The sequence below is a fragment of the Ranitomeya imitator genome, chromosome 1, assembly GCF_032444005.1.
Source record: "Ranitomeya imitator isolate aRanImi1 chromosome 1, aRanImi1.pri, whole genome shotgun sequence".
NCBI classification, from domain to species: Eukaryota; Metazoa; Chordata; class Amphibia; order Anura; family Dendrobatidae; genus Ranitomeya; species Ranitomeya imitator.
The window spans coordinates 50,906,240-50,924,331 of record NC_091282.1 but is presented as its reverse complement, the minus strand read 5'-3'; the positions used below and the strand labels follow the sequence as shown (position 1 = coordinate 50,924,331).

Genomic DNA, 18,092 nt, shown 5'->3' with positions numbered 1-18,092 from the left:
CCAATTGAGTCGCTCCTGTCCTTTGATCAACATATCAATGGTATCTGGCCTGAATTAAAATTCTCGATACAACATGACACACACAGGATTAGCTTCTTGGACACTCTGGTCTACAAGGAAAAAAGGGGGGATCATTTGGCTATCGACTTATACACAAAACCGACAGATCGCAATGGCCTCCTGCTCTTCACCAGCTGCCACCCACCTTCCATTAAGAACTCTATCCCTAAATCGCAATTCCATAGGGTCGACAGGATAGTCTCTGATGAAAATCTTAAACAAACCAGACTCATCGAGATGGAACACAAATTCACCGATAGGGGATACCCCAAGGGGATACTGTCAGAGGCTAAACGCAACATGTCTAGTAGTAAAACTAGAGATATCTCTAAAAGAATCCCATTTGTCACCACTTTCCATCCCTTCTCTGGCCTAGTACAGTCGACCATACGTAGGCACTGGAATATTCTGTCAAAAAGCTACCCCAACATTGCAGAGTTCAGATTGCCCTTTTTGTCATGCTTTAAGCGTGCTAGGAATCTCAAGGATAGATTAGTAAAGGCCGATATTGGCCCGAGCACTCTGCTTCCTAAACAGGTTTTTCTCCACACTCAGAAACGGGGCACATTCCCCTGCCTTAACTGCTTACAGTGCAGCAATGTGCAAAAGGGCCCGTCGGTCTTTCACCCACAAACTGGTAAGGCCATTCCCATCAAGGGCTTCTATACCTGCGAATCGACTTTTGTGGTCTATATTATCAAATGCCCTTGTGGCTTGGCCTATATAGGGGAAACCACGCAAGCGGTAAGGGATAGGGTGGCCCAACATAAGTCCACGATCCGATGCAATAAGGCACACCTCCCCCTTCCTTTCCATTTTTCTGAAAAAAAATCACAATATCGCCCAACTCCGGTTCCAGGTTCTTGAACAGGTTGATATCCCCAGAAGGGGTCAAAACCGCACCAAAATGCTTCAGAAGAGGGAGGCATATTGGATATATACGCTACAAACCCTAGAACCTAGGGGATTGAACAGGGACTATGATGTATCAGCTTTTTTGTAAAATACTGTGTACGGTTTTATTATGTTTGCATTGCATACTGACCTTTTATCATGTCCTGTTTTTAACTGTCTTTTGTCCCTTTCATTTCAGAATCGCTAGTCACACCCCACGTGTTGAGCACCGTCCTTCCCTCACATGGTACAGTATTCACAACATTATCCCTATGTAGAGTGTTAGTCTCTTCTCTACATAACGTTCCAATGTGACCACCTTCTAATAAACCTTTATGTCTCTCTTTCTGACTCCACATCGTGGTGCTGCTGTCAGCTTATACTTCCCTTATACTTTTTAACGACCAGATAGCCTAGCCGGTATCCGCCACTTTATTCCCTCTCGGAGGTACAGGCTCCGTTGGCCTCTTCTCCCTGTGCAAACATCCCTGTCCCTCCCTTTACGCATGCGCGATCTCTTTTGGCCGAACACGGCCTTCTGGCCCGTCGGCCAACCCTTCTCTCTACTACGTAGGCGCCGCCTCCCCTCGGTCCTCCCCCCTAGTCCTCGCCTAGCCTTCTCCACGCATGCGCGATCACGGCGGTCAGGTGACCGGGTGACGCGACATGTCAGCTGACCGTATGGCGGCGGGCACTTAAACCCGGAAGTGCCGCCGCTGGTCAGCATTCCACAGGAGTGACACTACCACAGCGGTCCGGTGCCTGTCTCTCTGGAGTCCTCAGGTAGAGTATCGCCCCTTCTCCTGCGACGTTCTCATCCTAATCCCTCTTGCCATTCTAGACGTTGTCTCTGCTTTATGTCTCTCCAGCGCTACTTCCCTTGCGAGTGTCTCGCCTCCTTATAGCGCTCTACTCCTGCAGCTCCAGTCTCTCCTAGGTAACCACCGCAGTTCTAGCATGTACTCTTCTACCCCAGGCCCCTCTTCATGGGTCTCACCTAGTTTCTACTTTTTTATTCAGGCGCCCAGTTCTCCTGGACTTGCCCTATAAGTGGCACCCCTGTGGGCCCACTCTACTCGTGGCTTCCAGGTATCTTTTAGGGGGGTTTACATTTGGCTCCGTTTGTCTTCCTTTTCCCCTTGCTTATTTTTTCTTCGCCTTATCTGTTTTCCCATAGTTACGGGCAGTATTCTCGGCCTGTAGGTGGGTTTCTTGGTCGTTTAGATTTCTGGTGGTCACATCTGGACTAGTCTCTATATGTAGCATGCCCACCCGGGCTTCACATCTAGTTATCCTAGATGATCCCTGCTATGTGGCATGCTTATGTGGTTTCACTTGTTCTTGTTATGCGCTCTTAACCTTTGTTTCTATGTTATAGGCACCTCTCAGATCCCGCATATTGGGCAGTCACGTTATTTACAGTATCCTCCAGTTTTTCAGTGGGGTGGCTAGATTCATAGCCCACTTGGTTGTTTCTTTAATGGGACTTGAGGTCATCATCTAATCTTATTCTTCTCCTATACACGTTCACAGTCCACAGCATCTTGTGTAACGAAGCTCACGACCCACGGGACACCAGGTCGGATTCGTCCGGTCCGCCACAGTCGTTGTGTATCTTTGTTCCTATGATGTGATTATTCATCTCCATTATAATGTGTTCTGCTTGTGTAAAGACTGTGCTTCATGTTACCGTGCTTAACATTATGTCTTTGTACTTTTTACATATATATTTCAGTAATCCAGCACCTATTTTCTGATGAAGGTCTGTTTAATAGACCGAAAACGTTTAAACTGTGGATGCACCCAATAAACGAATTGTTCACTTTCTATCATCTCCTGAGTGCCAAGTATTTATTGCATTGATCTACTCCTGCCAGGGTAGAAAGAAATGGTAAATGTAATTATGCGTGCAATAGCGTGAAAAATTGTTAGTCACATATATTTAAATGAACCCCTTAGTGACTGAGCCAATTTTACCTTAATGATCAGACGAAATTTTTATAATCTGACCAGTGTCACTTTATGTGGTAATAACTCTGGAAAACTTCAACTGATCCAACTGATTCAAAGACTGCTAGTGGTAAATTTAGGTCTATATGTTTTGCATTTATTTGTGAAAATATCAGAATTTTGGCCCAAAGTGGGAAAAAAGTGCAATGTTTAAACTTTCAATCTTTCTATCCTTAAACCAGTTAGGCCTCTTTCACACTTCCGTCTTTGTAGTCCCGTTGAGATATATCGTTTTTTGAGAAAACAGGATCCTGCAAAAAAATTTGCAGGATCCTGCATTTTCTCATAGACTTGTATTAGCGACGTATCGTGACGGATGGCCACACGTTTCGTCCTTCGTGCACTGGATCCTGCAGAATTTGACGGCCCGTCTTTTCCCAAAAAATATTCCATGAAACGTTTTGTGTGTGCAGCGGAAAAACGTTCCCCGACGCCTCCTGTAGCATACGTCGTTCCACAGAATGGGAGCCTATGGACCCTGGATCCTGTGCACACTGTGAAACGTAGGAATCCTGTGACGGATGCAGTTTTTACTTCTGAGCATGCCTGGAAGCATATTCCAACCCAGGGAAAAGTCAGTCTCTCTCTCTCTCTCGTCCCGGAAATTTCTCCATTGAAAATCACGCAACAACGTGTGTAACGCATCCGTCAAAACACTGGATGCGTTACACACGTTTTTCACTATTTGCACGACATCCGTCGATACGTCACAGCAACGCATTACGACGCCCGCCAGCAGATGGAAGTGTGAAAGAGGCCTTAGTCATGCTGTACAAAATATTTAGAAAATAACATTTCCTAAATGCAGACTATCCGAAGCCAGGAGAGTCACACAGGTATAGTCGTACACCACACACTAGACATGACTAACACACTGACTCGTACCAGCACTGACCAAGCCACCATGGACTTTGCACCTGCTCTCCACCATCTGCGTTAGGCACCTTAGCATTTACATCTACACCTCAGGTAATTTACCTATCTTGCCATTTTGAATGAGTCTTTCCTTCACTCTTGTTAGGAATCTTCCCTTCTCTGACCGTTCTGGGGAGTCACTTTCCAGTTTGTTAGCAATATATATTTTTTGCACCGCTGGATATATACATAGACTCGCCGTGTCGGTAAATATCTCTTTACAGGATACTCTTTTATATTGGCAATACTCTGATTTATTTCCAGGGGACATTTATATTAGTATTGTGTGCCTTCCTGTGCTGCCTTGTACATATAATTGTGTCACCATAAAAATCACATCACATGTGATATTTTGGGTTTTAATGCATCACATTAAGACCCCTGGTGGTATGTAGCAGGTTCGTCTCCCCCTATTTTTATCTGGTGGCAAAATCCAAAACCCCCCCCCCCCCGTCTTTTTTTACCCCACCGTCGTATGTACATTGGTGTACTGTTTTAACCATTGTTAATAAGATATAATACTTTTTTAATCACCATCCCCTTCTCTTCACTTCGTTTTTCCTTTGTGATATTTTTCACAAATGGATATGTTATTTATTGAATGTTTGAAGTGACTTCAGCCTGTCTGAGTTTGGACTATGGGAATCATAATTGTCTCTGTATTTCATAGACAGATTGTCCGCTTTCTTCTCCACAGAATGGACTTTAAAGCCAGGGAAAAAACCTGGCAAGCTAAGGCATCCGATTTATTTAGACAGGGGGCCACCAAGACAAATGAGGATGTAGTTACTGTTAACAAGGACCTGATCAAACAATATAGGAGTGCCTTATACAAAAAAAACACGGACGTGGTGGAATCGGTCAGCCTTGGAAAACTATATGGACAAACAAATCATCCCCAGGGGATTGAGAGTCCAATTGTATCCATCCTTCGAGCTGGAAGATGATGTGCTTACTAAGCGATGGCTCTCTACAGCCACCACATGCTCTCTGGAGTTTATCCAGATCATTATTGACAAAAATACTATGTCTTTAACGTGCCTTGACTCTGAAATTGAAGATTGTGAACAACGCTTAATGAAGGACCTCCCAGTGGAGAATTTTGATCAGATCATGACTGAAATTAATAAAGACGTAGATAGATGGGAAAAAGAAGTCTGCCAAAATAAAATCCGAAAATTTTCAGAGGGACCTAAATGACTATGATACAGACAAAATATACCGGTGCCAAAATAAAAAAGCCAACCATCCCGGCAGGAACAAACGAAATGATAAAAAAACAACTAGGCCGAGCCACCATAGGAGTCCCTCGGCAAGTTCGGCTATATCCACCTCTGATATAAATACCTCACAGAGTGATGGGGAAAATGTGGCAGGTGAAACCTCCAGAACCAACAAACGATTACCCGATATCTTCACAAGAGCTAAGGCCCTCCGGACCCAAGGAGACCAATTGAAGGTAATTAATCTGTCCAAACACCAATTATCTATGGCTGAGGTGAGACTCCTGGAGAGAGGCCTGACTTTTTCACCTACGTGTCGGTTGGATACCTTCACGGCTGTCAGAGATTTACACCTGTTCTCCAGGAAACTCATTCTCAAAAAATTCCATTTAAAAAATGATGCCCATGATAACCTTTCCACAGTGGAAGAAAGGGAAATGCTAAGAAACCTTGAAGAGCTCTTAGAGGAGAATGCATCTGCCCAGGTAAGCCAATTCACTCATAATTTATTAAATAAATCCAGAAAATTCCCTCCTATCAACATCTGTCCAGCCATCGATGTATTCACGAGAGTCCTTACGGCTGAAATTGAAGCTCTATCTGAAAAACCAGTCTGGTCTTAAAATCTGAATAAAGAAGAAAAACAGGCCCTGGTCCATCTACAGTCCTTACAGGACGTGGTTTTTAAACCTGCTGATAAAGGGGGTAACTTAGTGATATGGCCAGTAAGTATGTACGAAAAACAAGCTGACAAATTGCTCAACGCACCACATTGTTACCAAAAATTGACATATAACCCCCTTCAGAAATACCAGGCAGAGCTCATAATTATTGAAAAAGCCTTTGAACAAGGGATTGTTACCAAAAAAATGGTTGAAACCATTCAAAAATTACATCCCAAGCTTCCAACCCTATATCTTATTCCCAAATTGCATAAGGATCCCTCTGATCCCCCTGGAAGGCCTATCATTTCCTGGAATGGAGGCCTATGTGAAGTGATTTCGGACTTTGTCGATTTTTTCCTCAAACCACTGGTACCATCCCTACCATCGTACATTCAGGACCCCACATTGGCTCTCCAGAGACTTAACAACCTGTCTCTGGATAACAACATGCTGATGGTTACTGCCGATGTGAGGCCCTATACACTTCCATTATGCATACGGACGGCCTTGAAGCAGTTGAGTGGTATCTTCAGAGCAGTGACCTAGACAAAACTATAATCCCCTTAATCCTGACCCTTTTGGAATTCGTTTTAACGCACAACATCTTTACGTTTAACAAACACACTTATTTGCAGACCCAATGCACCGCTATGGGGGCCTCATGTGCCCCCTCATATGCCAACCTTTTTCTGGGGGCTTGGGAGCGGGAAATTTTCCAGGGTGACAACTCCAGAAATACAGAAAGTCCAAGGGTGGATGAGATACATCGACCATGTATGGTTCATTTGGGAGGGAACATCTCAGGATTTGCACAAATTAATGTCTAAATTGAATAACAACAACCGTAATATTTTTTTAAATTACAAATCGGGATTAGACTTGGAATTCCTAGACATAAAAATTGAGGTATCTAATGGTATGGTCTGTACTGACCTCTACAGGAAACCTACAGCGACCAACTCCCTCCTCCATGCTACCTCTTCCCACTTACCAACAATCATCAAGGGAATACCCGTGGGACAATTCTTAAGGGCAAGGCGTATCTGTTCTGAGGATACAGATTTCGAGAAACAGGCCGCCGACCTCACCAATAGGTTTTTACACCAAGGGTACAGCAAAAGAAACATTCGCAAACGCTATAGAAGGGCCAAAAATACCTCCAGAGACAGGCTTCTATACTCTAACCAGCATAAGCTAAAAGAAAACCGTGACCAAGTAAGATTTATCACCACGTACAACAATTGGTGGAACGAAATTAAACTAATCTTTAAAAAGCATTGGAATATCTTGATGACTGATCCCATCCTACAAAAAAGATTCTTCTATCTGGCCCATCAATGGTAGCAAGAAGAAGTAGGAATTTACGGGACCTATTGGTGCACAGCCATTACGACCCCAAACCAGAACCAATCAAAAAACCATTACAACAAGGGTTTTTCCCCTGCGGGATGTGCAAAGCATGCCTTAACATGAAAAAAGCCTTTGGCTTTACTAATGCGGAGGGAACTAAGAATTTAGATATTTGCAAACATCTTACAATCTCCTCACAGGGAGTTATATACCATGCGACATGCCCCTGTGGCTTAATCTATATTGGCATGACCACCCGTGAAGTAAAACTTAGAGTACGTGAACACATTAGAGACATCGAAAAAGCTGAAACAATCCATGACCTTTCACTATTAAAGACATTGCCACTCCATTTTAAAATCAAACTGTAATCCCAAAGGACTCCTTTTCAAGGCCATTGATCAGGTTAACTTGGGGGCACGTGGAGGTGATTTGGCCAAGTCCCTGGCACAACTCGAGAGTAAATGGATCTATCGACTTGGTACTGTTAGGAGTCGAGTTTCCTCTGCTGCACAGGAGGAATCTCGATCCGTGTCTGCTGCGGTCTCCCATTCTGCATCGGCCGCAGTGGGGTCTGCTCAGCGGAGGCGTTGCTCCCAGCGTCTTGCTGGGACTGATTCTGTGCAGAGGGTTACTACTGCCTTTTCTGGCTCTCCTGTTGTACCCTGCACTGATCTGCGGCGAGCAGGCTTCTCTGGGACTAAGTCGTTATTTTCACACACTGAGCATGCCCAGGGCAAGATCTCCCGTTGGAGATCAAGGGTCACATGCTCAGGTACTGCATCACATTCCATTGGTCCTCCAGGAAGGTCCTGAAAGGGCAAAACTTCGGTACCAGCTTCCTGTGCTGCAACTATATAAACTGCGCATGACCGCACAGCCATGCGCTAGTATTGTCTTGATAATGTGTGTGTGTTGTGAGTGAAAGTCGCTCTTTAAAATACCCTCCCTATTGGATGTCTGTTCGCGGAAGGTGTATGTTTGCTATCTAGCGCCCGACTTATCCAACAGCACGTTACACACATAACAGCGTCTAGTTGCTGTGACCGCCTGTACGGCGCCGTGCGCTTCCTCTGCGCTTTCCTTACCCAAGCCTGGGTGGTTAGTGGCGTCCGTCAGTGCGGCACTGCATGCACTCTCGTGCCTTTATATACTATTTTTAATAGTTTCCTTACACACCCAGTTGCGGTGTTGTGCCAGCAAGTGGTCTAATCGGACTTCAATCCTGTGTTGGGGTTGTGTTCGCTGACTTCTTGCTCGCGCTCTATGTGCGGTACCGCGGTCCTGTGACTCAACAGGATCGCTTCCTTCACGCAGGGTGAAGTTAACCCGTGCGTGTATACTTATAGTACCGTCATATAGTCCGTCGTACTAGCAGCAGGGTTTTTACCTGCACGGTGGACCTCAGACTGCGAACGCACCTAGTTTCATATCATCTATACTTGGTGCATTCCGCCATTCCTTAACAGGTACAATCACCCCACGTGGCCTCAACGAAAGCTTTGGCTTTAATTCATTCTTGTAACTACTCCCTTTAACCCCTTTCTGCCATTAGACGTACTATTCCGTCCATGTGGGGTGGGCTTTACTTCCCAAGGACGGAATAGTACGTCATATGCGATCGGCCGCGCTCACGGGGGGAGCGCGGCCGAGTGTCAGCTGCTTATTGCAGCTGACATCCGGCACTATGTGCCAGGAGCGGTCACGGACCGCCCCCGGCACATTAACCCCCGTCACACCGCGATCAAACATGATCGCGATGTGCCGGCGGTGCAGGGAAGCATCGCGCAGGGAGGGGGCTCCCTGCGGGCTTCCCTGAGACCCCCGCAGCAACGCGATGTGATCGCGTTGCTCCAGGGGTCTCTTACCTCCTCCCTGCAGCAAGTCCCGGATCCAAGATGGCCGCGGATCCGGGTCCTGCAGGGAGGGAGGTGGCTTACCAAGTGCCTGCTCAGAGCAGGCACTTGGTAACGCTGCAGCGCTGTTTGACAGATCGGTGATCTGTCAGAGTGGGACAAAGTAAAAAAAATTTTTTACAAGTGTGTAAAAAAAAAAAAAAAATCCTAAATAATGAAAAAAAAAAAAAAAATTATTCCCATAAATACATTTCTTTATCTAAATAAAACAAAACAATAAAAGTACACATATTTAGTATCGCCGCGTCCGTAACGACCCGACCTATAAAACTGGCCCACTAGTTAACCCCTTCAGTAAACACCGTAAGAAAAAAAAAAAAAACGAGGCAAAAAACAATGCTTTATTATCATACCGCCGAACAAAAAGTGGAATAACACGCGATCAAAAAGACAGATATAAATAACCATGGTACCACTGAAAGCGTCATCTTGTCCCTCAAAAAAACAAGCCGCCATACAGCAACATCAGCAAAAAAATAAAAAAGTTATAGTCCTCAGAATAAAGCGATGCAAAATTAATTATTTTTTCTATAAAAGTTTTTATTGTATAAAAGCGCCAAAACATTAAAAAAAGATATAAATGAGGTATCTCTGTAATCGTACTGACCCGAAGAATAAAACTACTTTATCAATTTTACCAAACGCGGAACGGTATAAACGCCTCCCCCAAAAGAAATTCATGAATAGCTGGTTTTTGCTAATTCTGCCTCACAAAAATCGGAATAAAAAGCGATCAAAAAATGTCATGTGCCCGAAAGTGTTACCAATAAAAACGTCAACTCGTCCCGCAAAAAACAAGACCTCACATGACTGTGGATTCAAATATGGAAAAATTATAGCTCTCAAAATGTGGTAACGCAAAAAATATTTTTTGCAATAAAAAGCGTCTTTCAGTGAGTGACGGCTGCCAATCATAAAAATCCGCTAAAAAACCCGCTATAAAAGTAAATCAAACCCCCCTTCATTACCCCCTTAGTTAGGGAAAATTAAAAAAAATTAAAAAAAATTTAAAAAATGTATTTATTTCCAGGCTACAGTTAGGGTTAAGGCTACAGTTAGGGTTAAGGCTACAGTTAGGGTTAAGGCTACCATTTGCGGTTGGGAATAGGGTTGGGATTAGGGTTAGGGGTGTGTTTGGATTATGGTTTCAGTTATAATTGGGTGTTTCCACTGTTTAGACACATCAGGGGCTCTCCAAACGCGACATGGCGTCCGATCTCAATTCCAGCCAATTCTGCGTTGAAAAAGTAAAACAGTGCTCCTTCCCTTCCGAGCTCTCCCGTGTGCCCAAACAGGAGTTTACCCCAACATATGGGGTATCAGCGTACTCAGGACAAATTGGACAACAACTTTTGGGGTCCAATTTCTCCTGTTACCCTTGGGAAAATACAAAACTGGGGGCTAAAAAATAAGTTTTGTGGGAAAAAAAAGATTTTTTAATTTTCATGGCTCTGCGTTATAAACTGTAGTGAAACACTTGGGGGCTCAAAGTTCTCACAACACATCTAGATAAGTTCGTGGGGGGGTCTAGTTTCCAATATGGGGTCACTTGTGGGGGGTTTCTACTGTTTAGGTACATTAGGGGCTCTGCAAACGCAATGTGACGCCTGCAGACCATTCCATCTAAGTCTGCATTCCAAATGGCGCTCCTTCCCTTCCGAGCCCTCCCATGCGCCCAAATGGTGGTTCCTCCCCACATATGGGGCATCAGCGCACTCAGGACAAATTGGACAACAAATTTTGGGGTCCAATTTCTCCTGTTACCCTCGAGAAAATACAAAACTGGGGGCTAAAAAATAATATTTGTGGGAAAAAATTTTTGTTTTATTTTTACGGCTCTGCATTATAAACTTCTGTGAAGCTCTTGGTGGGTCAAAGTGCTCACCACACATCTAGATAAGTTCCTTAGGGGGTCTACTTTCCACAATGGTGTCACTTGTGGGGGGTTTCAATGTTTAGGCACATCAGTGGCTCTGCAAACGCAACATGGCGTCTCATCTCAATTCCTGTGAATTTTGCATTGAAAAGTCAAACGGTGCTCCTTCCCTTCCGAGCTCTCCCATGCGCCCAAACAGTGGTTTACCCCCACATATGGGGTATCAGCGTACTCAGGACAAATTGTACAACAACTTTTTGGTTCCAATTTCTTCTCTTACCATTGGAAAAATAAAAAATTGGGGCGAAAAGATCATTTTTTTTTTTCACAAAAATTATTTTTTATTTTTACGGTTCTGCATTATAAACTTCTGTGAAGCTCTTGGTGGGTCAAAGTGCTCACCACACCTCTAGATAAGTTCCTTAGGGGGTCTACTTTCCAAAATGGTGTCACTTGTGGGGAGTTTCAATGTTTAGGCACATCAGTGGCTCTCCAAACGCAACATGGCGTCCCATCTCAATTCCAGTCAATTTTGCATTAAAAAGTCAAATGGCGCTCCTTCGCTTCCAAGCTCTGTCATGCGCCCAAACAGTGGTTTACCTCCACTTATGGGGTATCGGCGTACTCAGGACAAATTGTACAACAAGGTTTGTGGTCCATTTTCTCCTGTTACCCTTGGTAAAATAAAACAAATTGGAGCTGAAGTAAATTTTTGTGAAAAAAAGTTAAATGTTCATTTTCATTTAAACATTCCAAATATTCCTGTGAAACACCTGAAGGGTTAATAAACTTCTTGAATGTGGTTTTGAGAACCTTGAGGGGTGCAGCTTTTAGAATGGTGTCACACTTGGGTATTTTCTATCATATAGACCCCTCAAAATGACTTCAAATGAGATGTGGTCCCTAAAATAAAATGGTGTTGTAAAAATGAGAAATTGCTGGTCAAATTTTCACCTTTATAACTCCCTACCCCAAAAAAATTTTGGTTCCAAAATTGTGCTGATGTAAAGTAGACATGTGGGAAATGTTACTTATTAAGTATTTTGTGTGACATATCTCTGTGATTTAATTGCATAAAAATTCAAAGTTGGAAAATTGCGAAATTTTCAAAATTTTCGCCATGTTTCCGTTTTTTTCACAAATAAACGCAAGTAATGTCAAAAATTTTTTACCACTATCATGAAGTACAATATGTCACGAGAAAACATTGTCAGAATCACCGGGATCCGTTGAAGCGTTCCAGAGTTATAACCTCATAAAGGGACAGTGGTCAGAATTGTAAAAATTGGCCCGGTCCATAATGTGCAAACCACCCTTGGGGGTAAAGGGGTTAAAGAATTTTTGGGACCAGTTTTAAAGGTGTTTTTTTCTTGTGTTTTTAACTCCCATATTTATTTCCTGCTCTTAATTCACCTTTTGTACATATAATAATTATTGTATTTACTTTTAGATTCACTTACCCGTGTGATGCAGTTTCCGGTTGTCGTGTCCCTTGCTTCCATCTTCCTTCCTCGTGGTCATTCTGGATTCCCGGCAGGCGTTGTTTGGTTCTTCGGCGCACTGTATGTCCTGTAATAATACGGGAACAGTTGGAAGATCACATCTTTATCCATGAACTTTCACGAACTATATGGTTACTTTTCATATGTTATTTTAGTAAGAGTACATATGTATTGTTTGTTTCCCCTGGGGGTCTCCCTTTGAGTCCCTTATTAACCTTTATTGACATTGGCAAAAGATTATGATAGGTATTAGCACCCTAGCACTGTCTGGTGCTATACTCATATGTTTATATTCATTTTTTACCTTCTCACATGTTCTAGTTCACTTATCAATATTAATACTCTTCATCCATTGGGAACAATCTCTTCTAATCCTGCTGACACGGCTATCACATTCCCCACATTATGCATTCATCACACACCCTTCATTTATCGCCATCCTAGCACAGCACGGTACATTCTCCCGTTGAGGCATCAATTACACATTTATCCTTTATTTACCCCGTCACTCCCTCTTTCATATATTATTAATTATTCATTATTGAATATGAAGGATACCCCCATTTTTCCATTAGGCCACTCACCCTTATATTATTATTTTACAATACATTAATTACTCTCTAATAATTATATAGATATTTCGTCACTTACATTTACATATCTATTGAATTATTATTATCATTTTTTTATCTCTCATCATCATATAGTGCCACCGTGTTCCTATATTATCATATTGTCCCCATTATTTGTATTGACTTCACGTTACCTTATTTATTTCACCATTCCCCTCACCTATGTATTATATTTTCCCCCTTTTTTTGTGGTGCCCACCTCATGCGGAGGTTTTATTTTTCCCCCCTTTCCCACTCCCCGTATTTCTATTTAGTGATCGCTGACGTATTTATCCTTTCCCATTTACCCCAGTGAGCCTGCTCCATCTCTGTTCCATCTCTGTTCTTTTGTGCCGTGTTCCGTCTGTCCAGAGGTTATACTGCACACGCGCAGTGTCCGTATCCTACCTCTGACTTCCGGGAGGCGCTGACCCACGTGACCGCAGTGCGTTCCACTGCGTGTCATGGTGCGCAATCCCGGAAGTCCCCTTAGGAAGGTGGGACGGCGCTTCAGCGCGCGCAGCCACGAGGCTTCCTGTGACACCCCCGGAACCGGCATCACACCGCGTCCTCTATTTAAACACCCTCAATACCTTCCTAACTTGTCCTCGCCCCCACTGGAAGAAGCTACGGCGAAACAGCGCTTGTCGGGCGCCGGGGATCCGCACCTGCTCTCCACCATCTGCGTTAGGCACCTTTGCATTTACATCTACACCTCAGGTAATTTACCTATCTTGCCATTTTGAATGAGTCTTTCCTTCACTCTTGTTAGGAATCTTCCCTTCTCTGACCGTTCTGGGGAGTCACTTTCCAGTTTGTTAGCAATATATTTTTTTTGCACCGCTGGATATATACATAGACTCGCCGTGTCAGTAAATATCTCTTTACAGGATACTCTTTTATATTGGCAATACTCTGATTTATTTCCAGGGGACATTTATATTAGTATTGTGTGCCTTCCTGTGCTGCCTTGTACATATAATTGTGTCACCATAAAAATCACACCACATGTGATATTTTGGGTTTTAATGCATCACATTAAGACCCCTGGTGGTATGTAGCAGGTTCGTCTCCCCCTATTTTTGTCTGGTGGCAAAATCCCCCCCCCCCGCCTTTTTTTACCCCACCGTCATATGTACATTGGTGTACTGTTTTAACCATTGTTAATAAAATATAATATTTTTTATCACTATCCCCTTCTCTTCACTTCGTTTTTCCTTTGTGATATCTTTCACAAATGGATATGTTATTTATTAAAGTTCTTTGCCCGCCAAGAACTTGTTACTAAAGGACTTGTAAAGTTCAATGATAAAGCCGAAAACTATAGATCATGGCGTGCCTCGTTCCAGAACGCCATTCAGGGACTGGACCATTCTAGTAGTGAGGAATTACCGTATTTCTCGCTTTGTAAGACACTCCGGATTATAAGACGCACCGGATTATAAGACGCACCCCAAATTTTGAGAAGAAAAATAGGAAAAAAAAACTTATTTTTAATAAATTTGTGGGGCTTCTTATAATCCATGCATCTTATTGCTTGCCAGGGGTTGTGGCTGTGGTGGATCAGGGTCCCAGGGTCGTTGCTGGAGGCAGGTGTGGAACATTGCTGCAGGCTGGGATGAGGGGGTCTGCAGGGGGGCTCCTGTGCTGCAGGGGGACTCCTGTGCTGCAGGGGGTCTCCGGTGCTGCCGGGGTGTCTCCGGTGCTGGGGGGGGGGGGGTGTCTCTGGTGCTGTGGGGGGGCTCCTGTGCTGCAGGGGGGCTCCTGTGCTGCAGGGGTGCTCCTGTGCTGCAGGGGTGTCTCCAGTGGTGCAGGGGTGTCTCCAGTGCTCCGGGAGTGTCTCCAGTGCTGCGGGGGGGGGGGCTCTGCCGACATTTTGTGAAAGGCCAGAGCCCCCGGCAGTTCGTCCATGCTTTCCTGTGCGGTGGACTTTGGGAAAATGGCTGCTGGGAGGCGGCGCATGTGCAGATGGAGATCTTGGGACCAAGATCTCGAGAGATAGATCTCAGAGGCTGAAATCTCAACTCCCGAGATTCCGGCGGCCATTTTCCCAGAGTCCATCACACAGGAAAGCATGGACGAACTGCCGGGGGGCTCTGGCCTTTCACAAAATGTCGCCAGAGCCCCCCGCAGCACCGGAGCCTCCAGCATCACCCTGGGCAGAAGCGGACAACTGCGGCAGCGGTGGCGGGCGGCAGCGGACAACCACAGTGGCGGGCGGTGGCGGACAACCGCGGTGGCGGACAACTGCGGCGGCGGACACCCCTCATCCCAGCCTGTAACGGTATATCCTTTGTAAGATGCACCCCCATTTCCCCCCCAAATTTGGGGAAAATAAAGTGCGTCTTACAAAGCGAAAAATACGGTAGGTCTCCTGGTAAAGTGGCTTGGAAGTGAGTCAGTCGAGCATGCCAAAAGACTAAGAGACATTAATATAAAGTATCCACACATAGGTCTACGTAAAGTGTGGGAAAGACTTGATGAATGCTATGGGTCCATAGAAGTCATAGAGAATGCTTTATACAAAAGAATTGATGATTTCCCTAAGATAGGGCCTAAAGGTTATCAGAAGCTTAGAGAATTGAGTTACAGGTTGCCCAGAAGGAAGGTCACTTGCCTGGATTGGCATTCTTAGACACTGCTAGGGGTGTCAATCCGATAGTACAGAAACTCCCTTACAACTTGCAAGAAAGATGGTTACACATGGTTCACGGTATAAGCAAACTCATAACTTACCATTCCCTCCTTTTACTGTATTTGTGGAATTTGTCACCAACAAGCTTGGATCAGAAATGACCCTAGTTTTGACTTCACTCTGTCATGTTCCACTGCCCCCAGTGTCAAACCCAGTAAGACACCTGTGGCAGTCCACAAAACTAATATTGTTTACACAGGTCCTCCTCACAATACAAGTAAGCACCCTCCAGAAGAGAAAAAATCTCAAGATGTCAGTAAGCAGTGTCCTCTATACAGGTAACCACATCCTCTACTGAAATGCAGAGTCTTCAGGGAGAAGTCTCTGGAGGATCACAAAGGTTTCCTCAAGGAAAACAACATCTGTTTCAAGTGCTGTGCCACAACATCTCATCTCGCCAGGAACTGTAAAGCTAGCGTGAAATGTGCAGAATGCAGCAGAATGGATCACAACACAGCCTTACACCTTGGACCAACTCCATGAGCATTGTCGCAAGCAGAGAAGCATGATGGGAATCAAAATAACACTGAAGAAGACACCCCCGTGGTCACCTCTCAATGTACGGAGATCTGTAAGGGACTCACAGGAGGAAGATCCTGTTAAAAAATCTGCCTTGTCCAGCAGGCCGCAGGGACAAAGCGTTCAAGATATATGCAATCCTGGATGACCAAAGTAACAGGTCTCTAGCCTAGTCCATCTTCTTTGACAACTTCTGCATTGTAGGCCCCGGTTCTCCCTACTCCTTGAGGACGTGTTCAGGTACCGTTGAGACGGCGGGGAGGAAAGCAACTGGATACAAGGTGGAGTCCATAGATGGCCAGACCTGCCTATCACTACCAACCATCCTGGAGTGCAACCAGATTCCCGACAACAGGTCGGAGATACCATCAATGGATGTGGCAGCACATCACCCCGACCTGAAGGGTATAGTCCACCTGATACCCGAGTTGGACCCAGAAGCCCCAATAGCTTTACTCCTGGTAAGAGATATACTACGAGCCCACAAGACTAGAGAATATATCAACGGCTCCCGGAATGCTCCATACGCACAGAGGTTCGACCTTGGATGGGTCATTATAGGAGACGTCTGTCTAGGAGGAGCACACAAGCCGGCCTCAGTCAACAGTATGCTTACCAGCATGCTTGAAAATGGACGTCCGTCTCTCTTCCAGTCATGTCACAATAGTCTACTGGTAAAGGAATTACCAAACAGCACTTCCCTACCTTGCCCTTTCTCAGTTCTTACCAATGAAGACCATGCCTGTGAAGGTGAACAAGACCACATAGGATGTACAGTCTTCCACAGGACTAAGGAAGATGACAATGTAGCGATGTCTATAGAAGACAGGATGTTCTTGGACATCATGGATAGTCAAATTGTCAAGGACAAGTCAAACAGTTTGGTCGCACCATTACCATTTCGACCTCAGAGAAAATGCCTACCCAACAACAGGGGAACTGGTCTACAACTGATTCATCTCCCTCATACACAAGTTTCAGAAGTCACCTGAGACGAAGGAACATTACTTTCATGGGGAACCACGCAGAGATCGCACCTGCACTTCTGCACTCAGAGGAGTGTTGGTACTTGCCCATCTTTGGAGTAACCATCCAAGGAAAAATGATGCTAAGGGACTTCACCCAAGACACATCTGATTGGGACGATCCACTTCCGGCAGAAAAGGCTGACCTGTGGGCAGAGTGGAGGAAGTCTCTCGAAGCCTTGACTGACCTTCGTATGAAACGACCGTATGCTCCTGTGCCATCCACAGAAGTCAAAACACAAAAGCTTTGTATCTTCTGTCATGCATCAGTCAAGCGATCGCAGCAGTAGCGTACCCCAAAACCATAGACGAGAATGAACAATGCCATATCGGATTTGTGATGAGCCGTACTAAACTGGCACCACTCCATGAACACACGATACCCAGATTCGAACTCTGTTGCTCTCCTCGCAGTAGAGTTAGCCGAGCTCATCTCAGATGGGATGAATCTAGAGATCAAAGATGCAGAGTTCTACACTGATAGCAAGGTGGTACTGGGATATATCTGCAATGAAACGCAATGCTTATATATCTATGTCAGCAACCGGGTACTAAGGATAAGCCGATCCACCTGGCCTAATCAGTGGCACTACGTACCTACTCACCACAATCCTACAGATCATGTGACTAGATCCGTTGCACCAAGTCATCTTAAGGACACTACATGGTTCACAGGCCCTGCCTCCTTGAACCGTTCTATGCCTCAAATCAGCAGGTCTGGTACGTTCGAACTAGTGGATCCAGATACCGACGAATAGCTCAGTCCTCGAGTATCTGTTCTACATACAGTGATTTCAAGTCAACACCTCGAATCTCATCGGATCATCGGAT

The 18,092-nt window shown here is 44.7% G+C and overlaps 1 protein-coding gene across 4 annotated transcripts in view; it reads right to left on the bottom strand.

Annotated features, from left to right (window-relative positions):
• Positions 1–12,535, bottom strand: part of LOC138661579 (acyl-coenzyme A amino acid N-acyltransferase 1-like) — a 64,638-nt gene extending 52,103 nt beyond the window's left edge. For all 4 annotated transcript variants that reach the window (XM_069746400.1, XM_069746407.1, XM_069746391.1 and 1 more), the window contains exon 1: positions 12,370–12,535. The gene's annotated coding sequence lies outside the window, so the exon portion shown is untranslated. The remainder of the gene's footprint in view (positions 1–12,369) is intronic.
• Between the last annotated feature and the right edge of the window lie 5,557 nt (positions 12,536–18,092).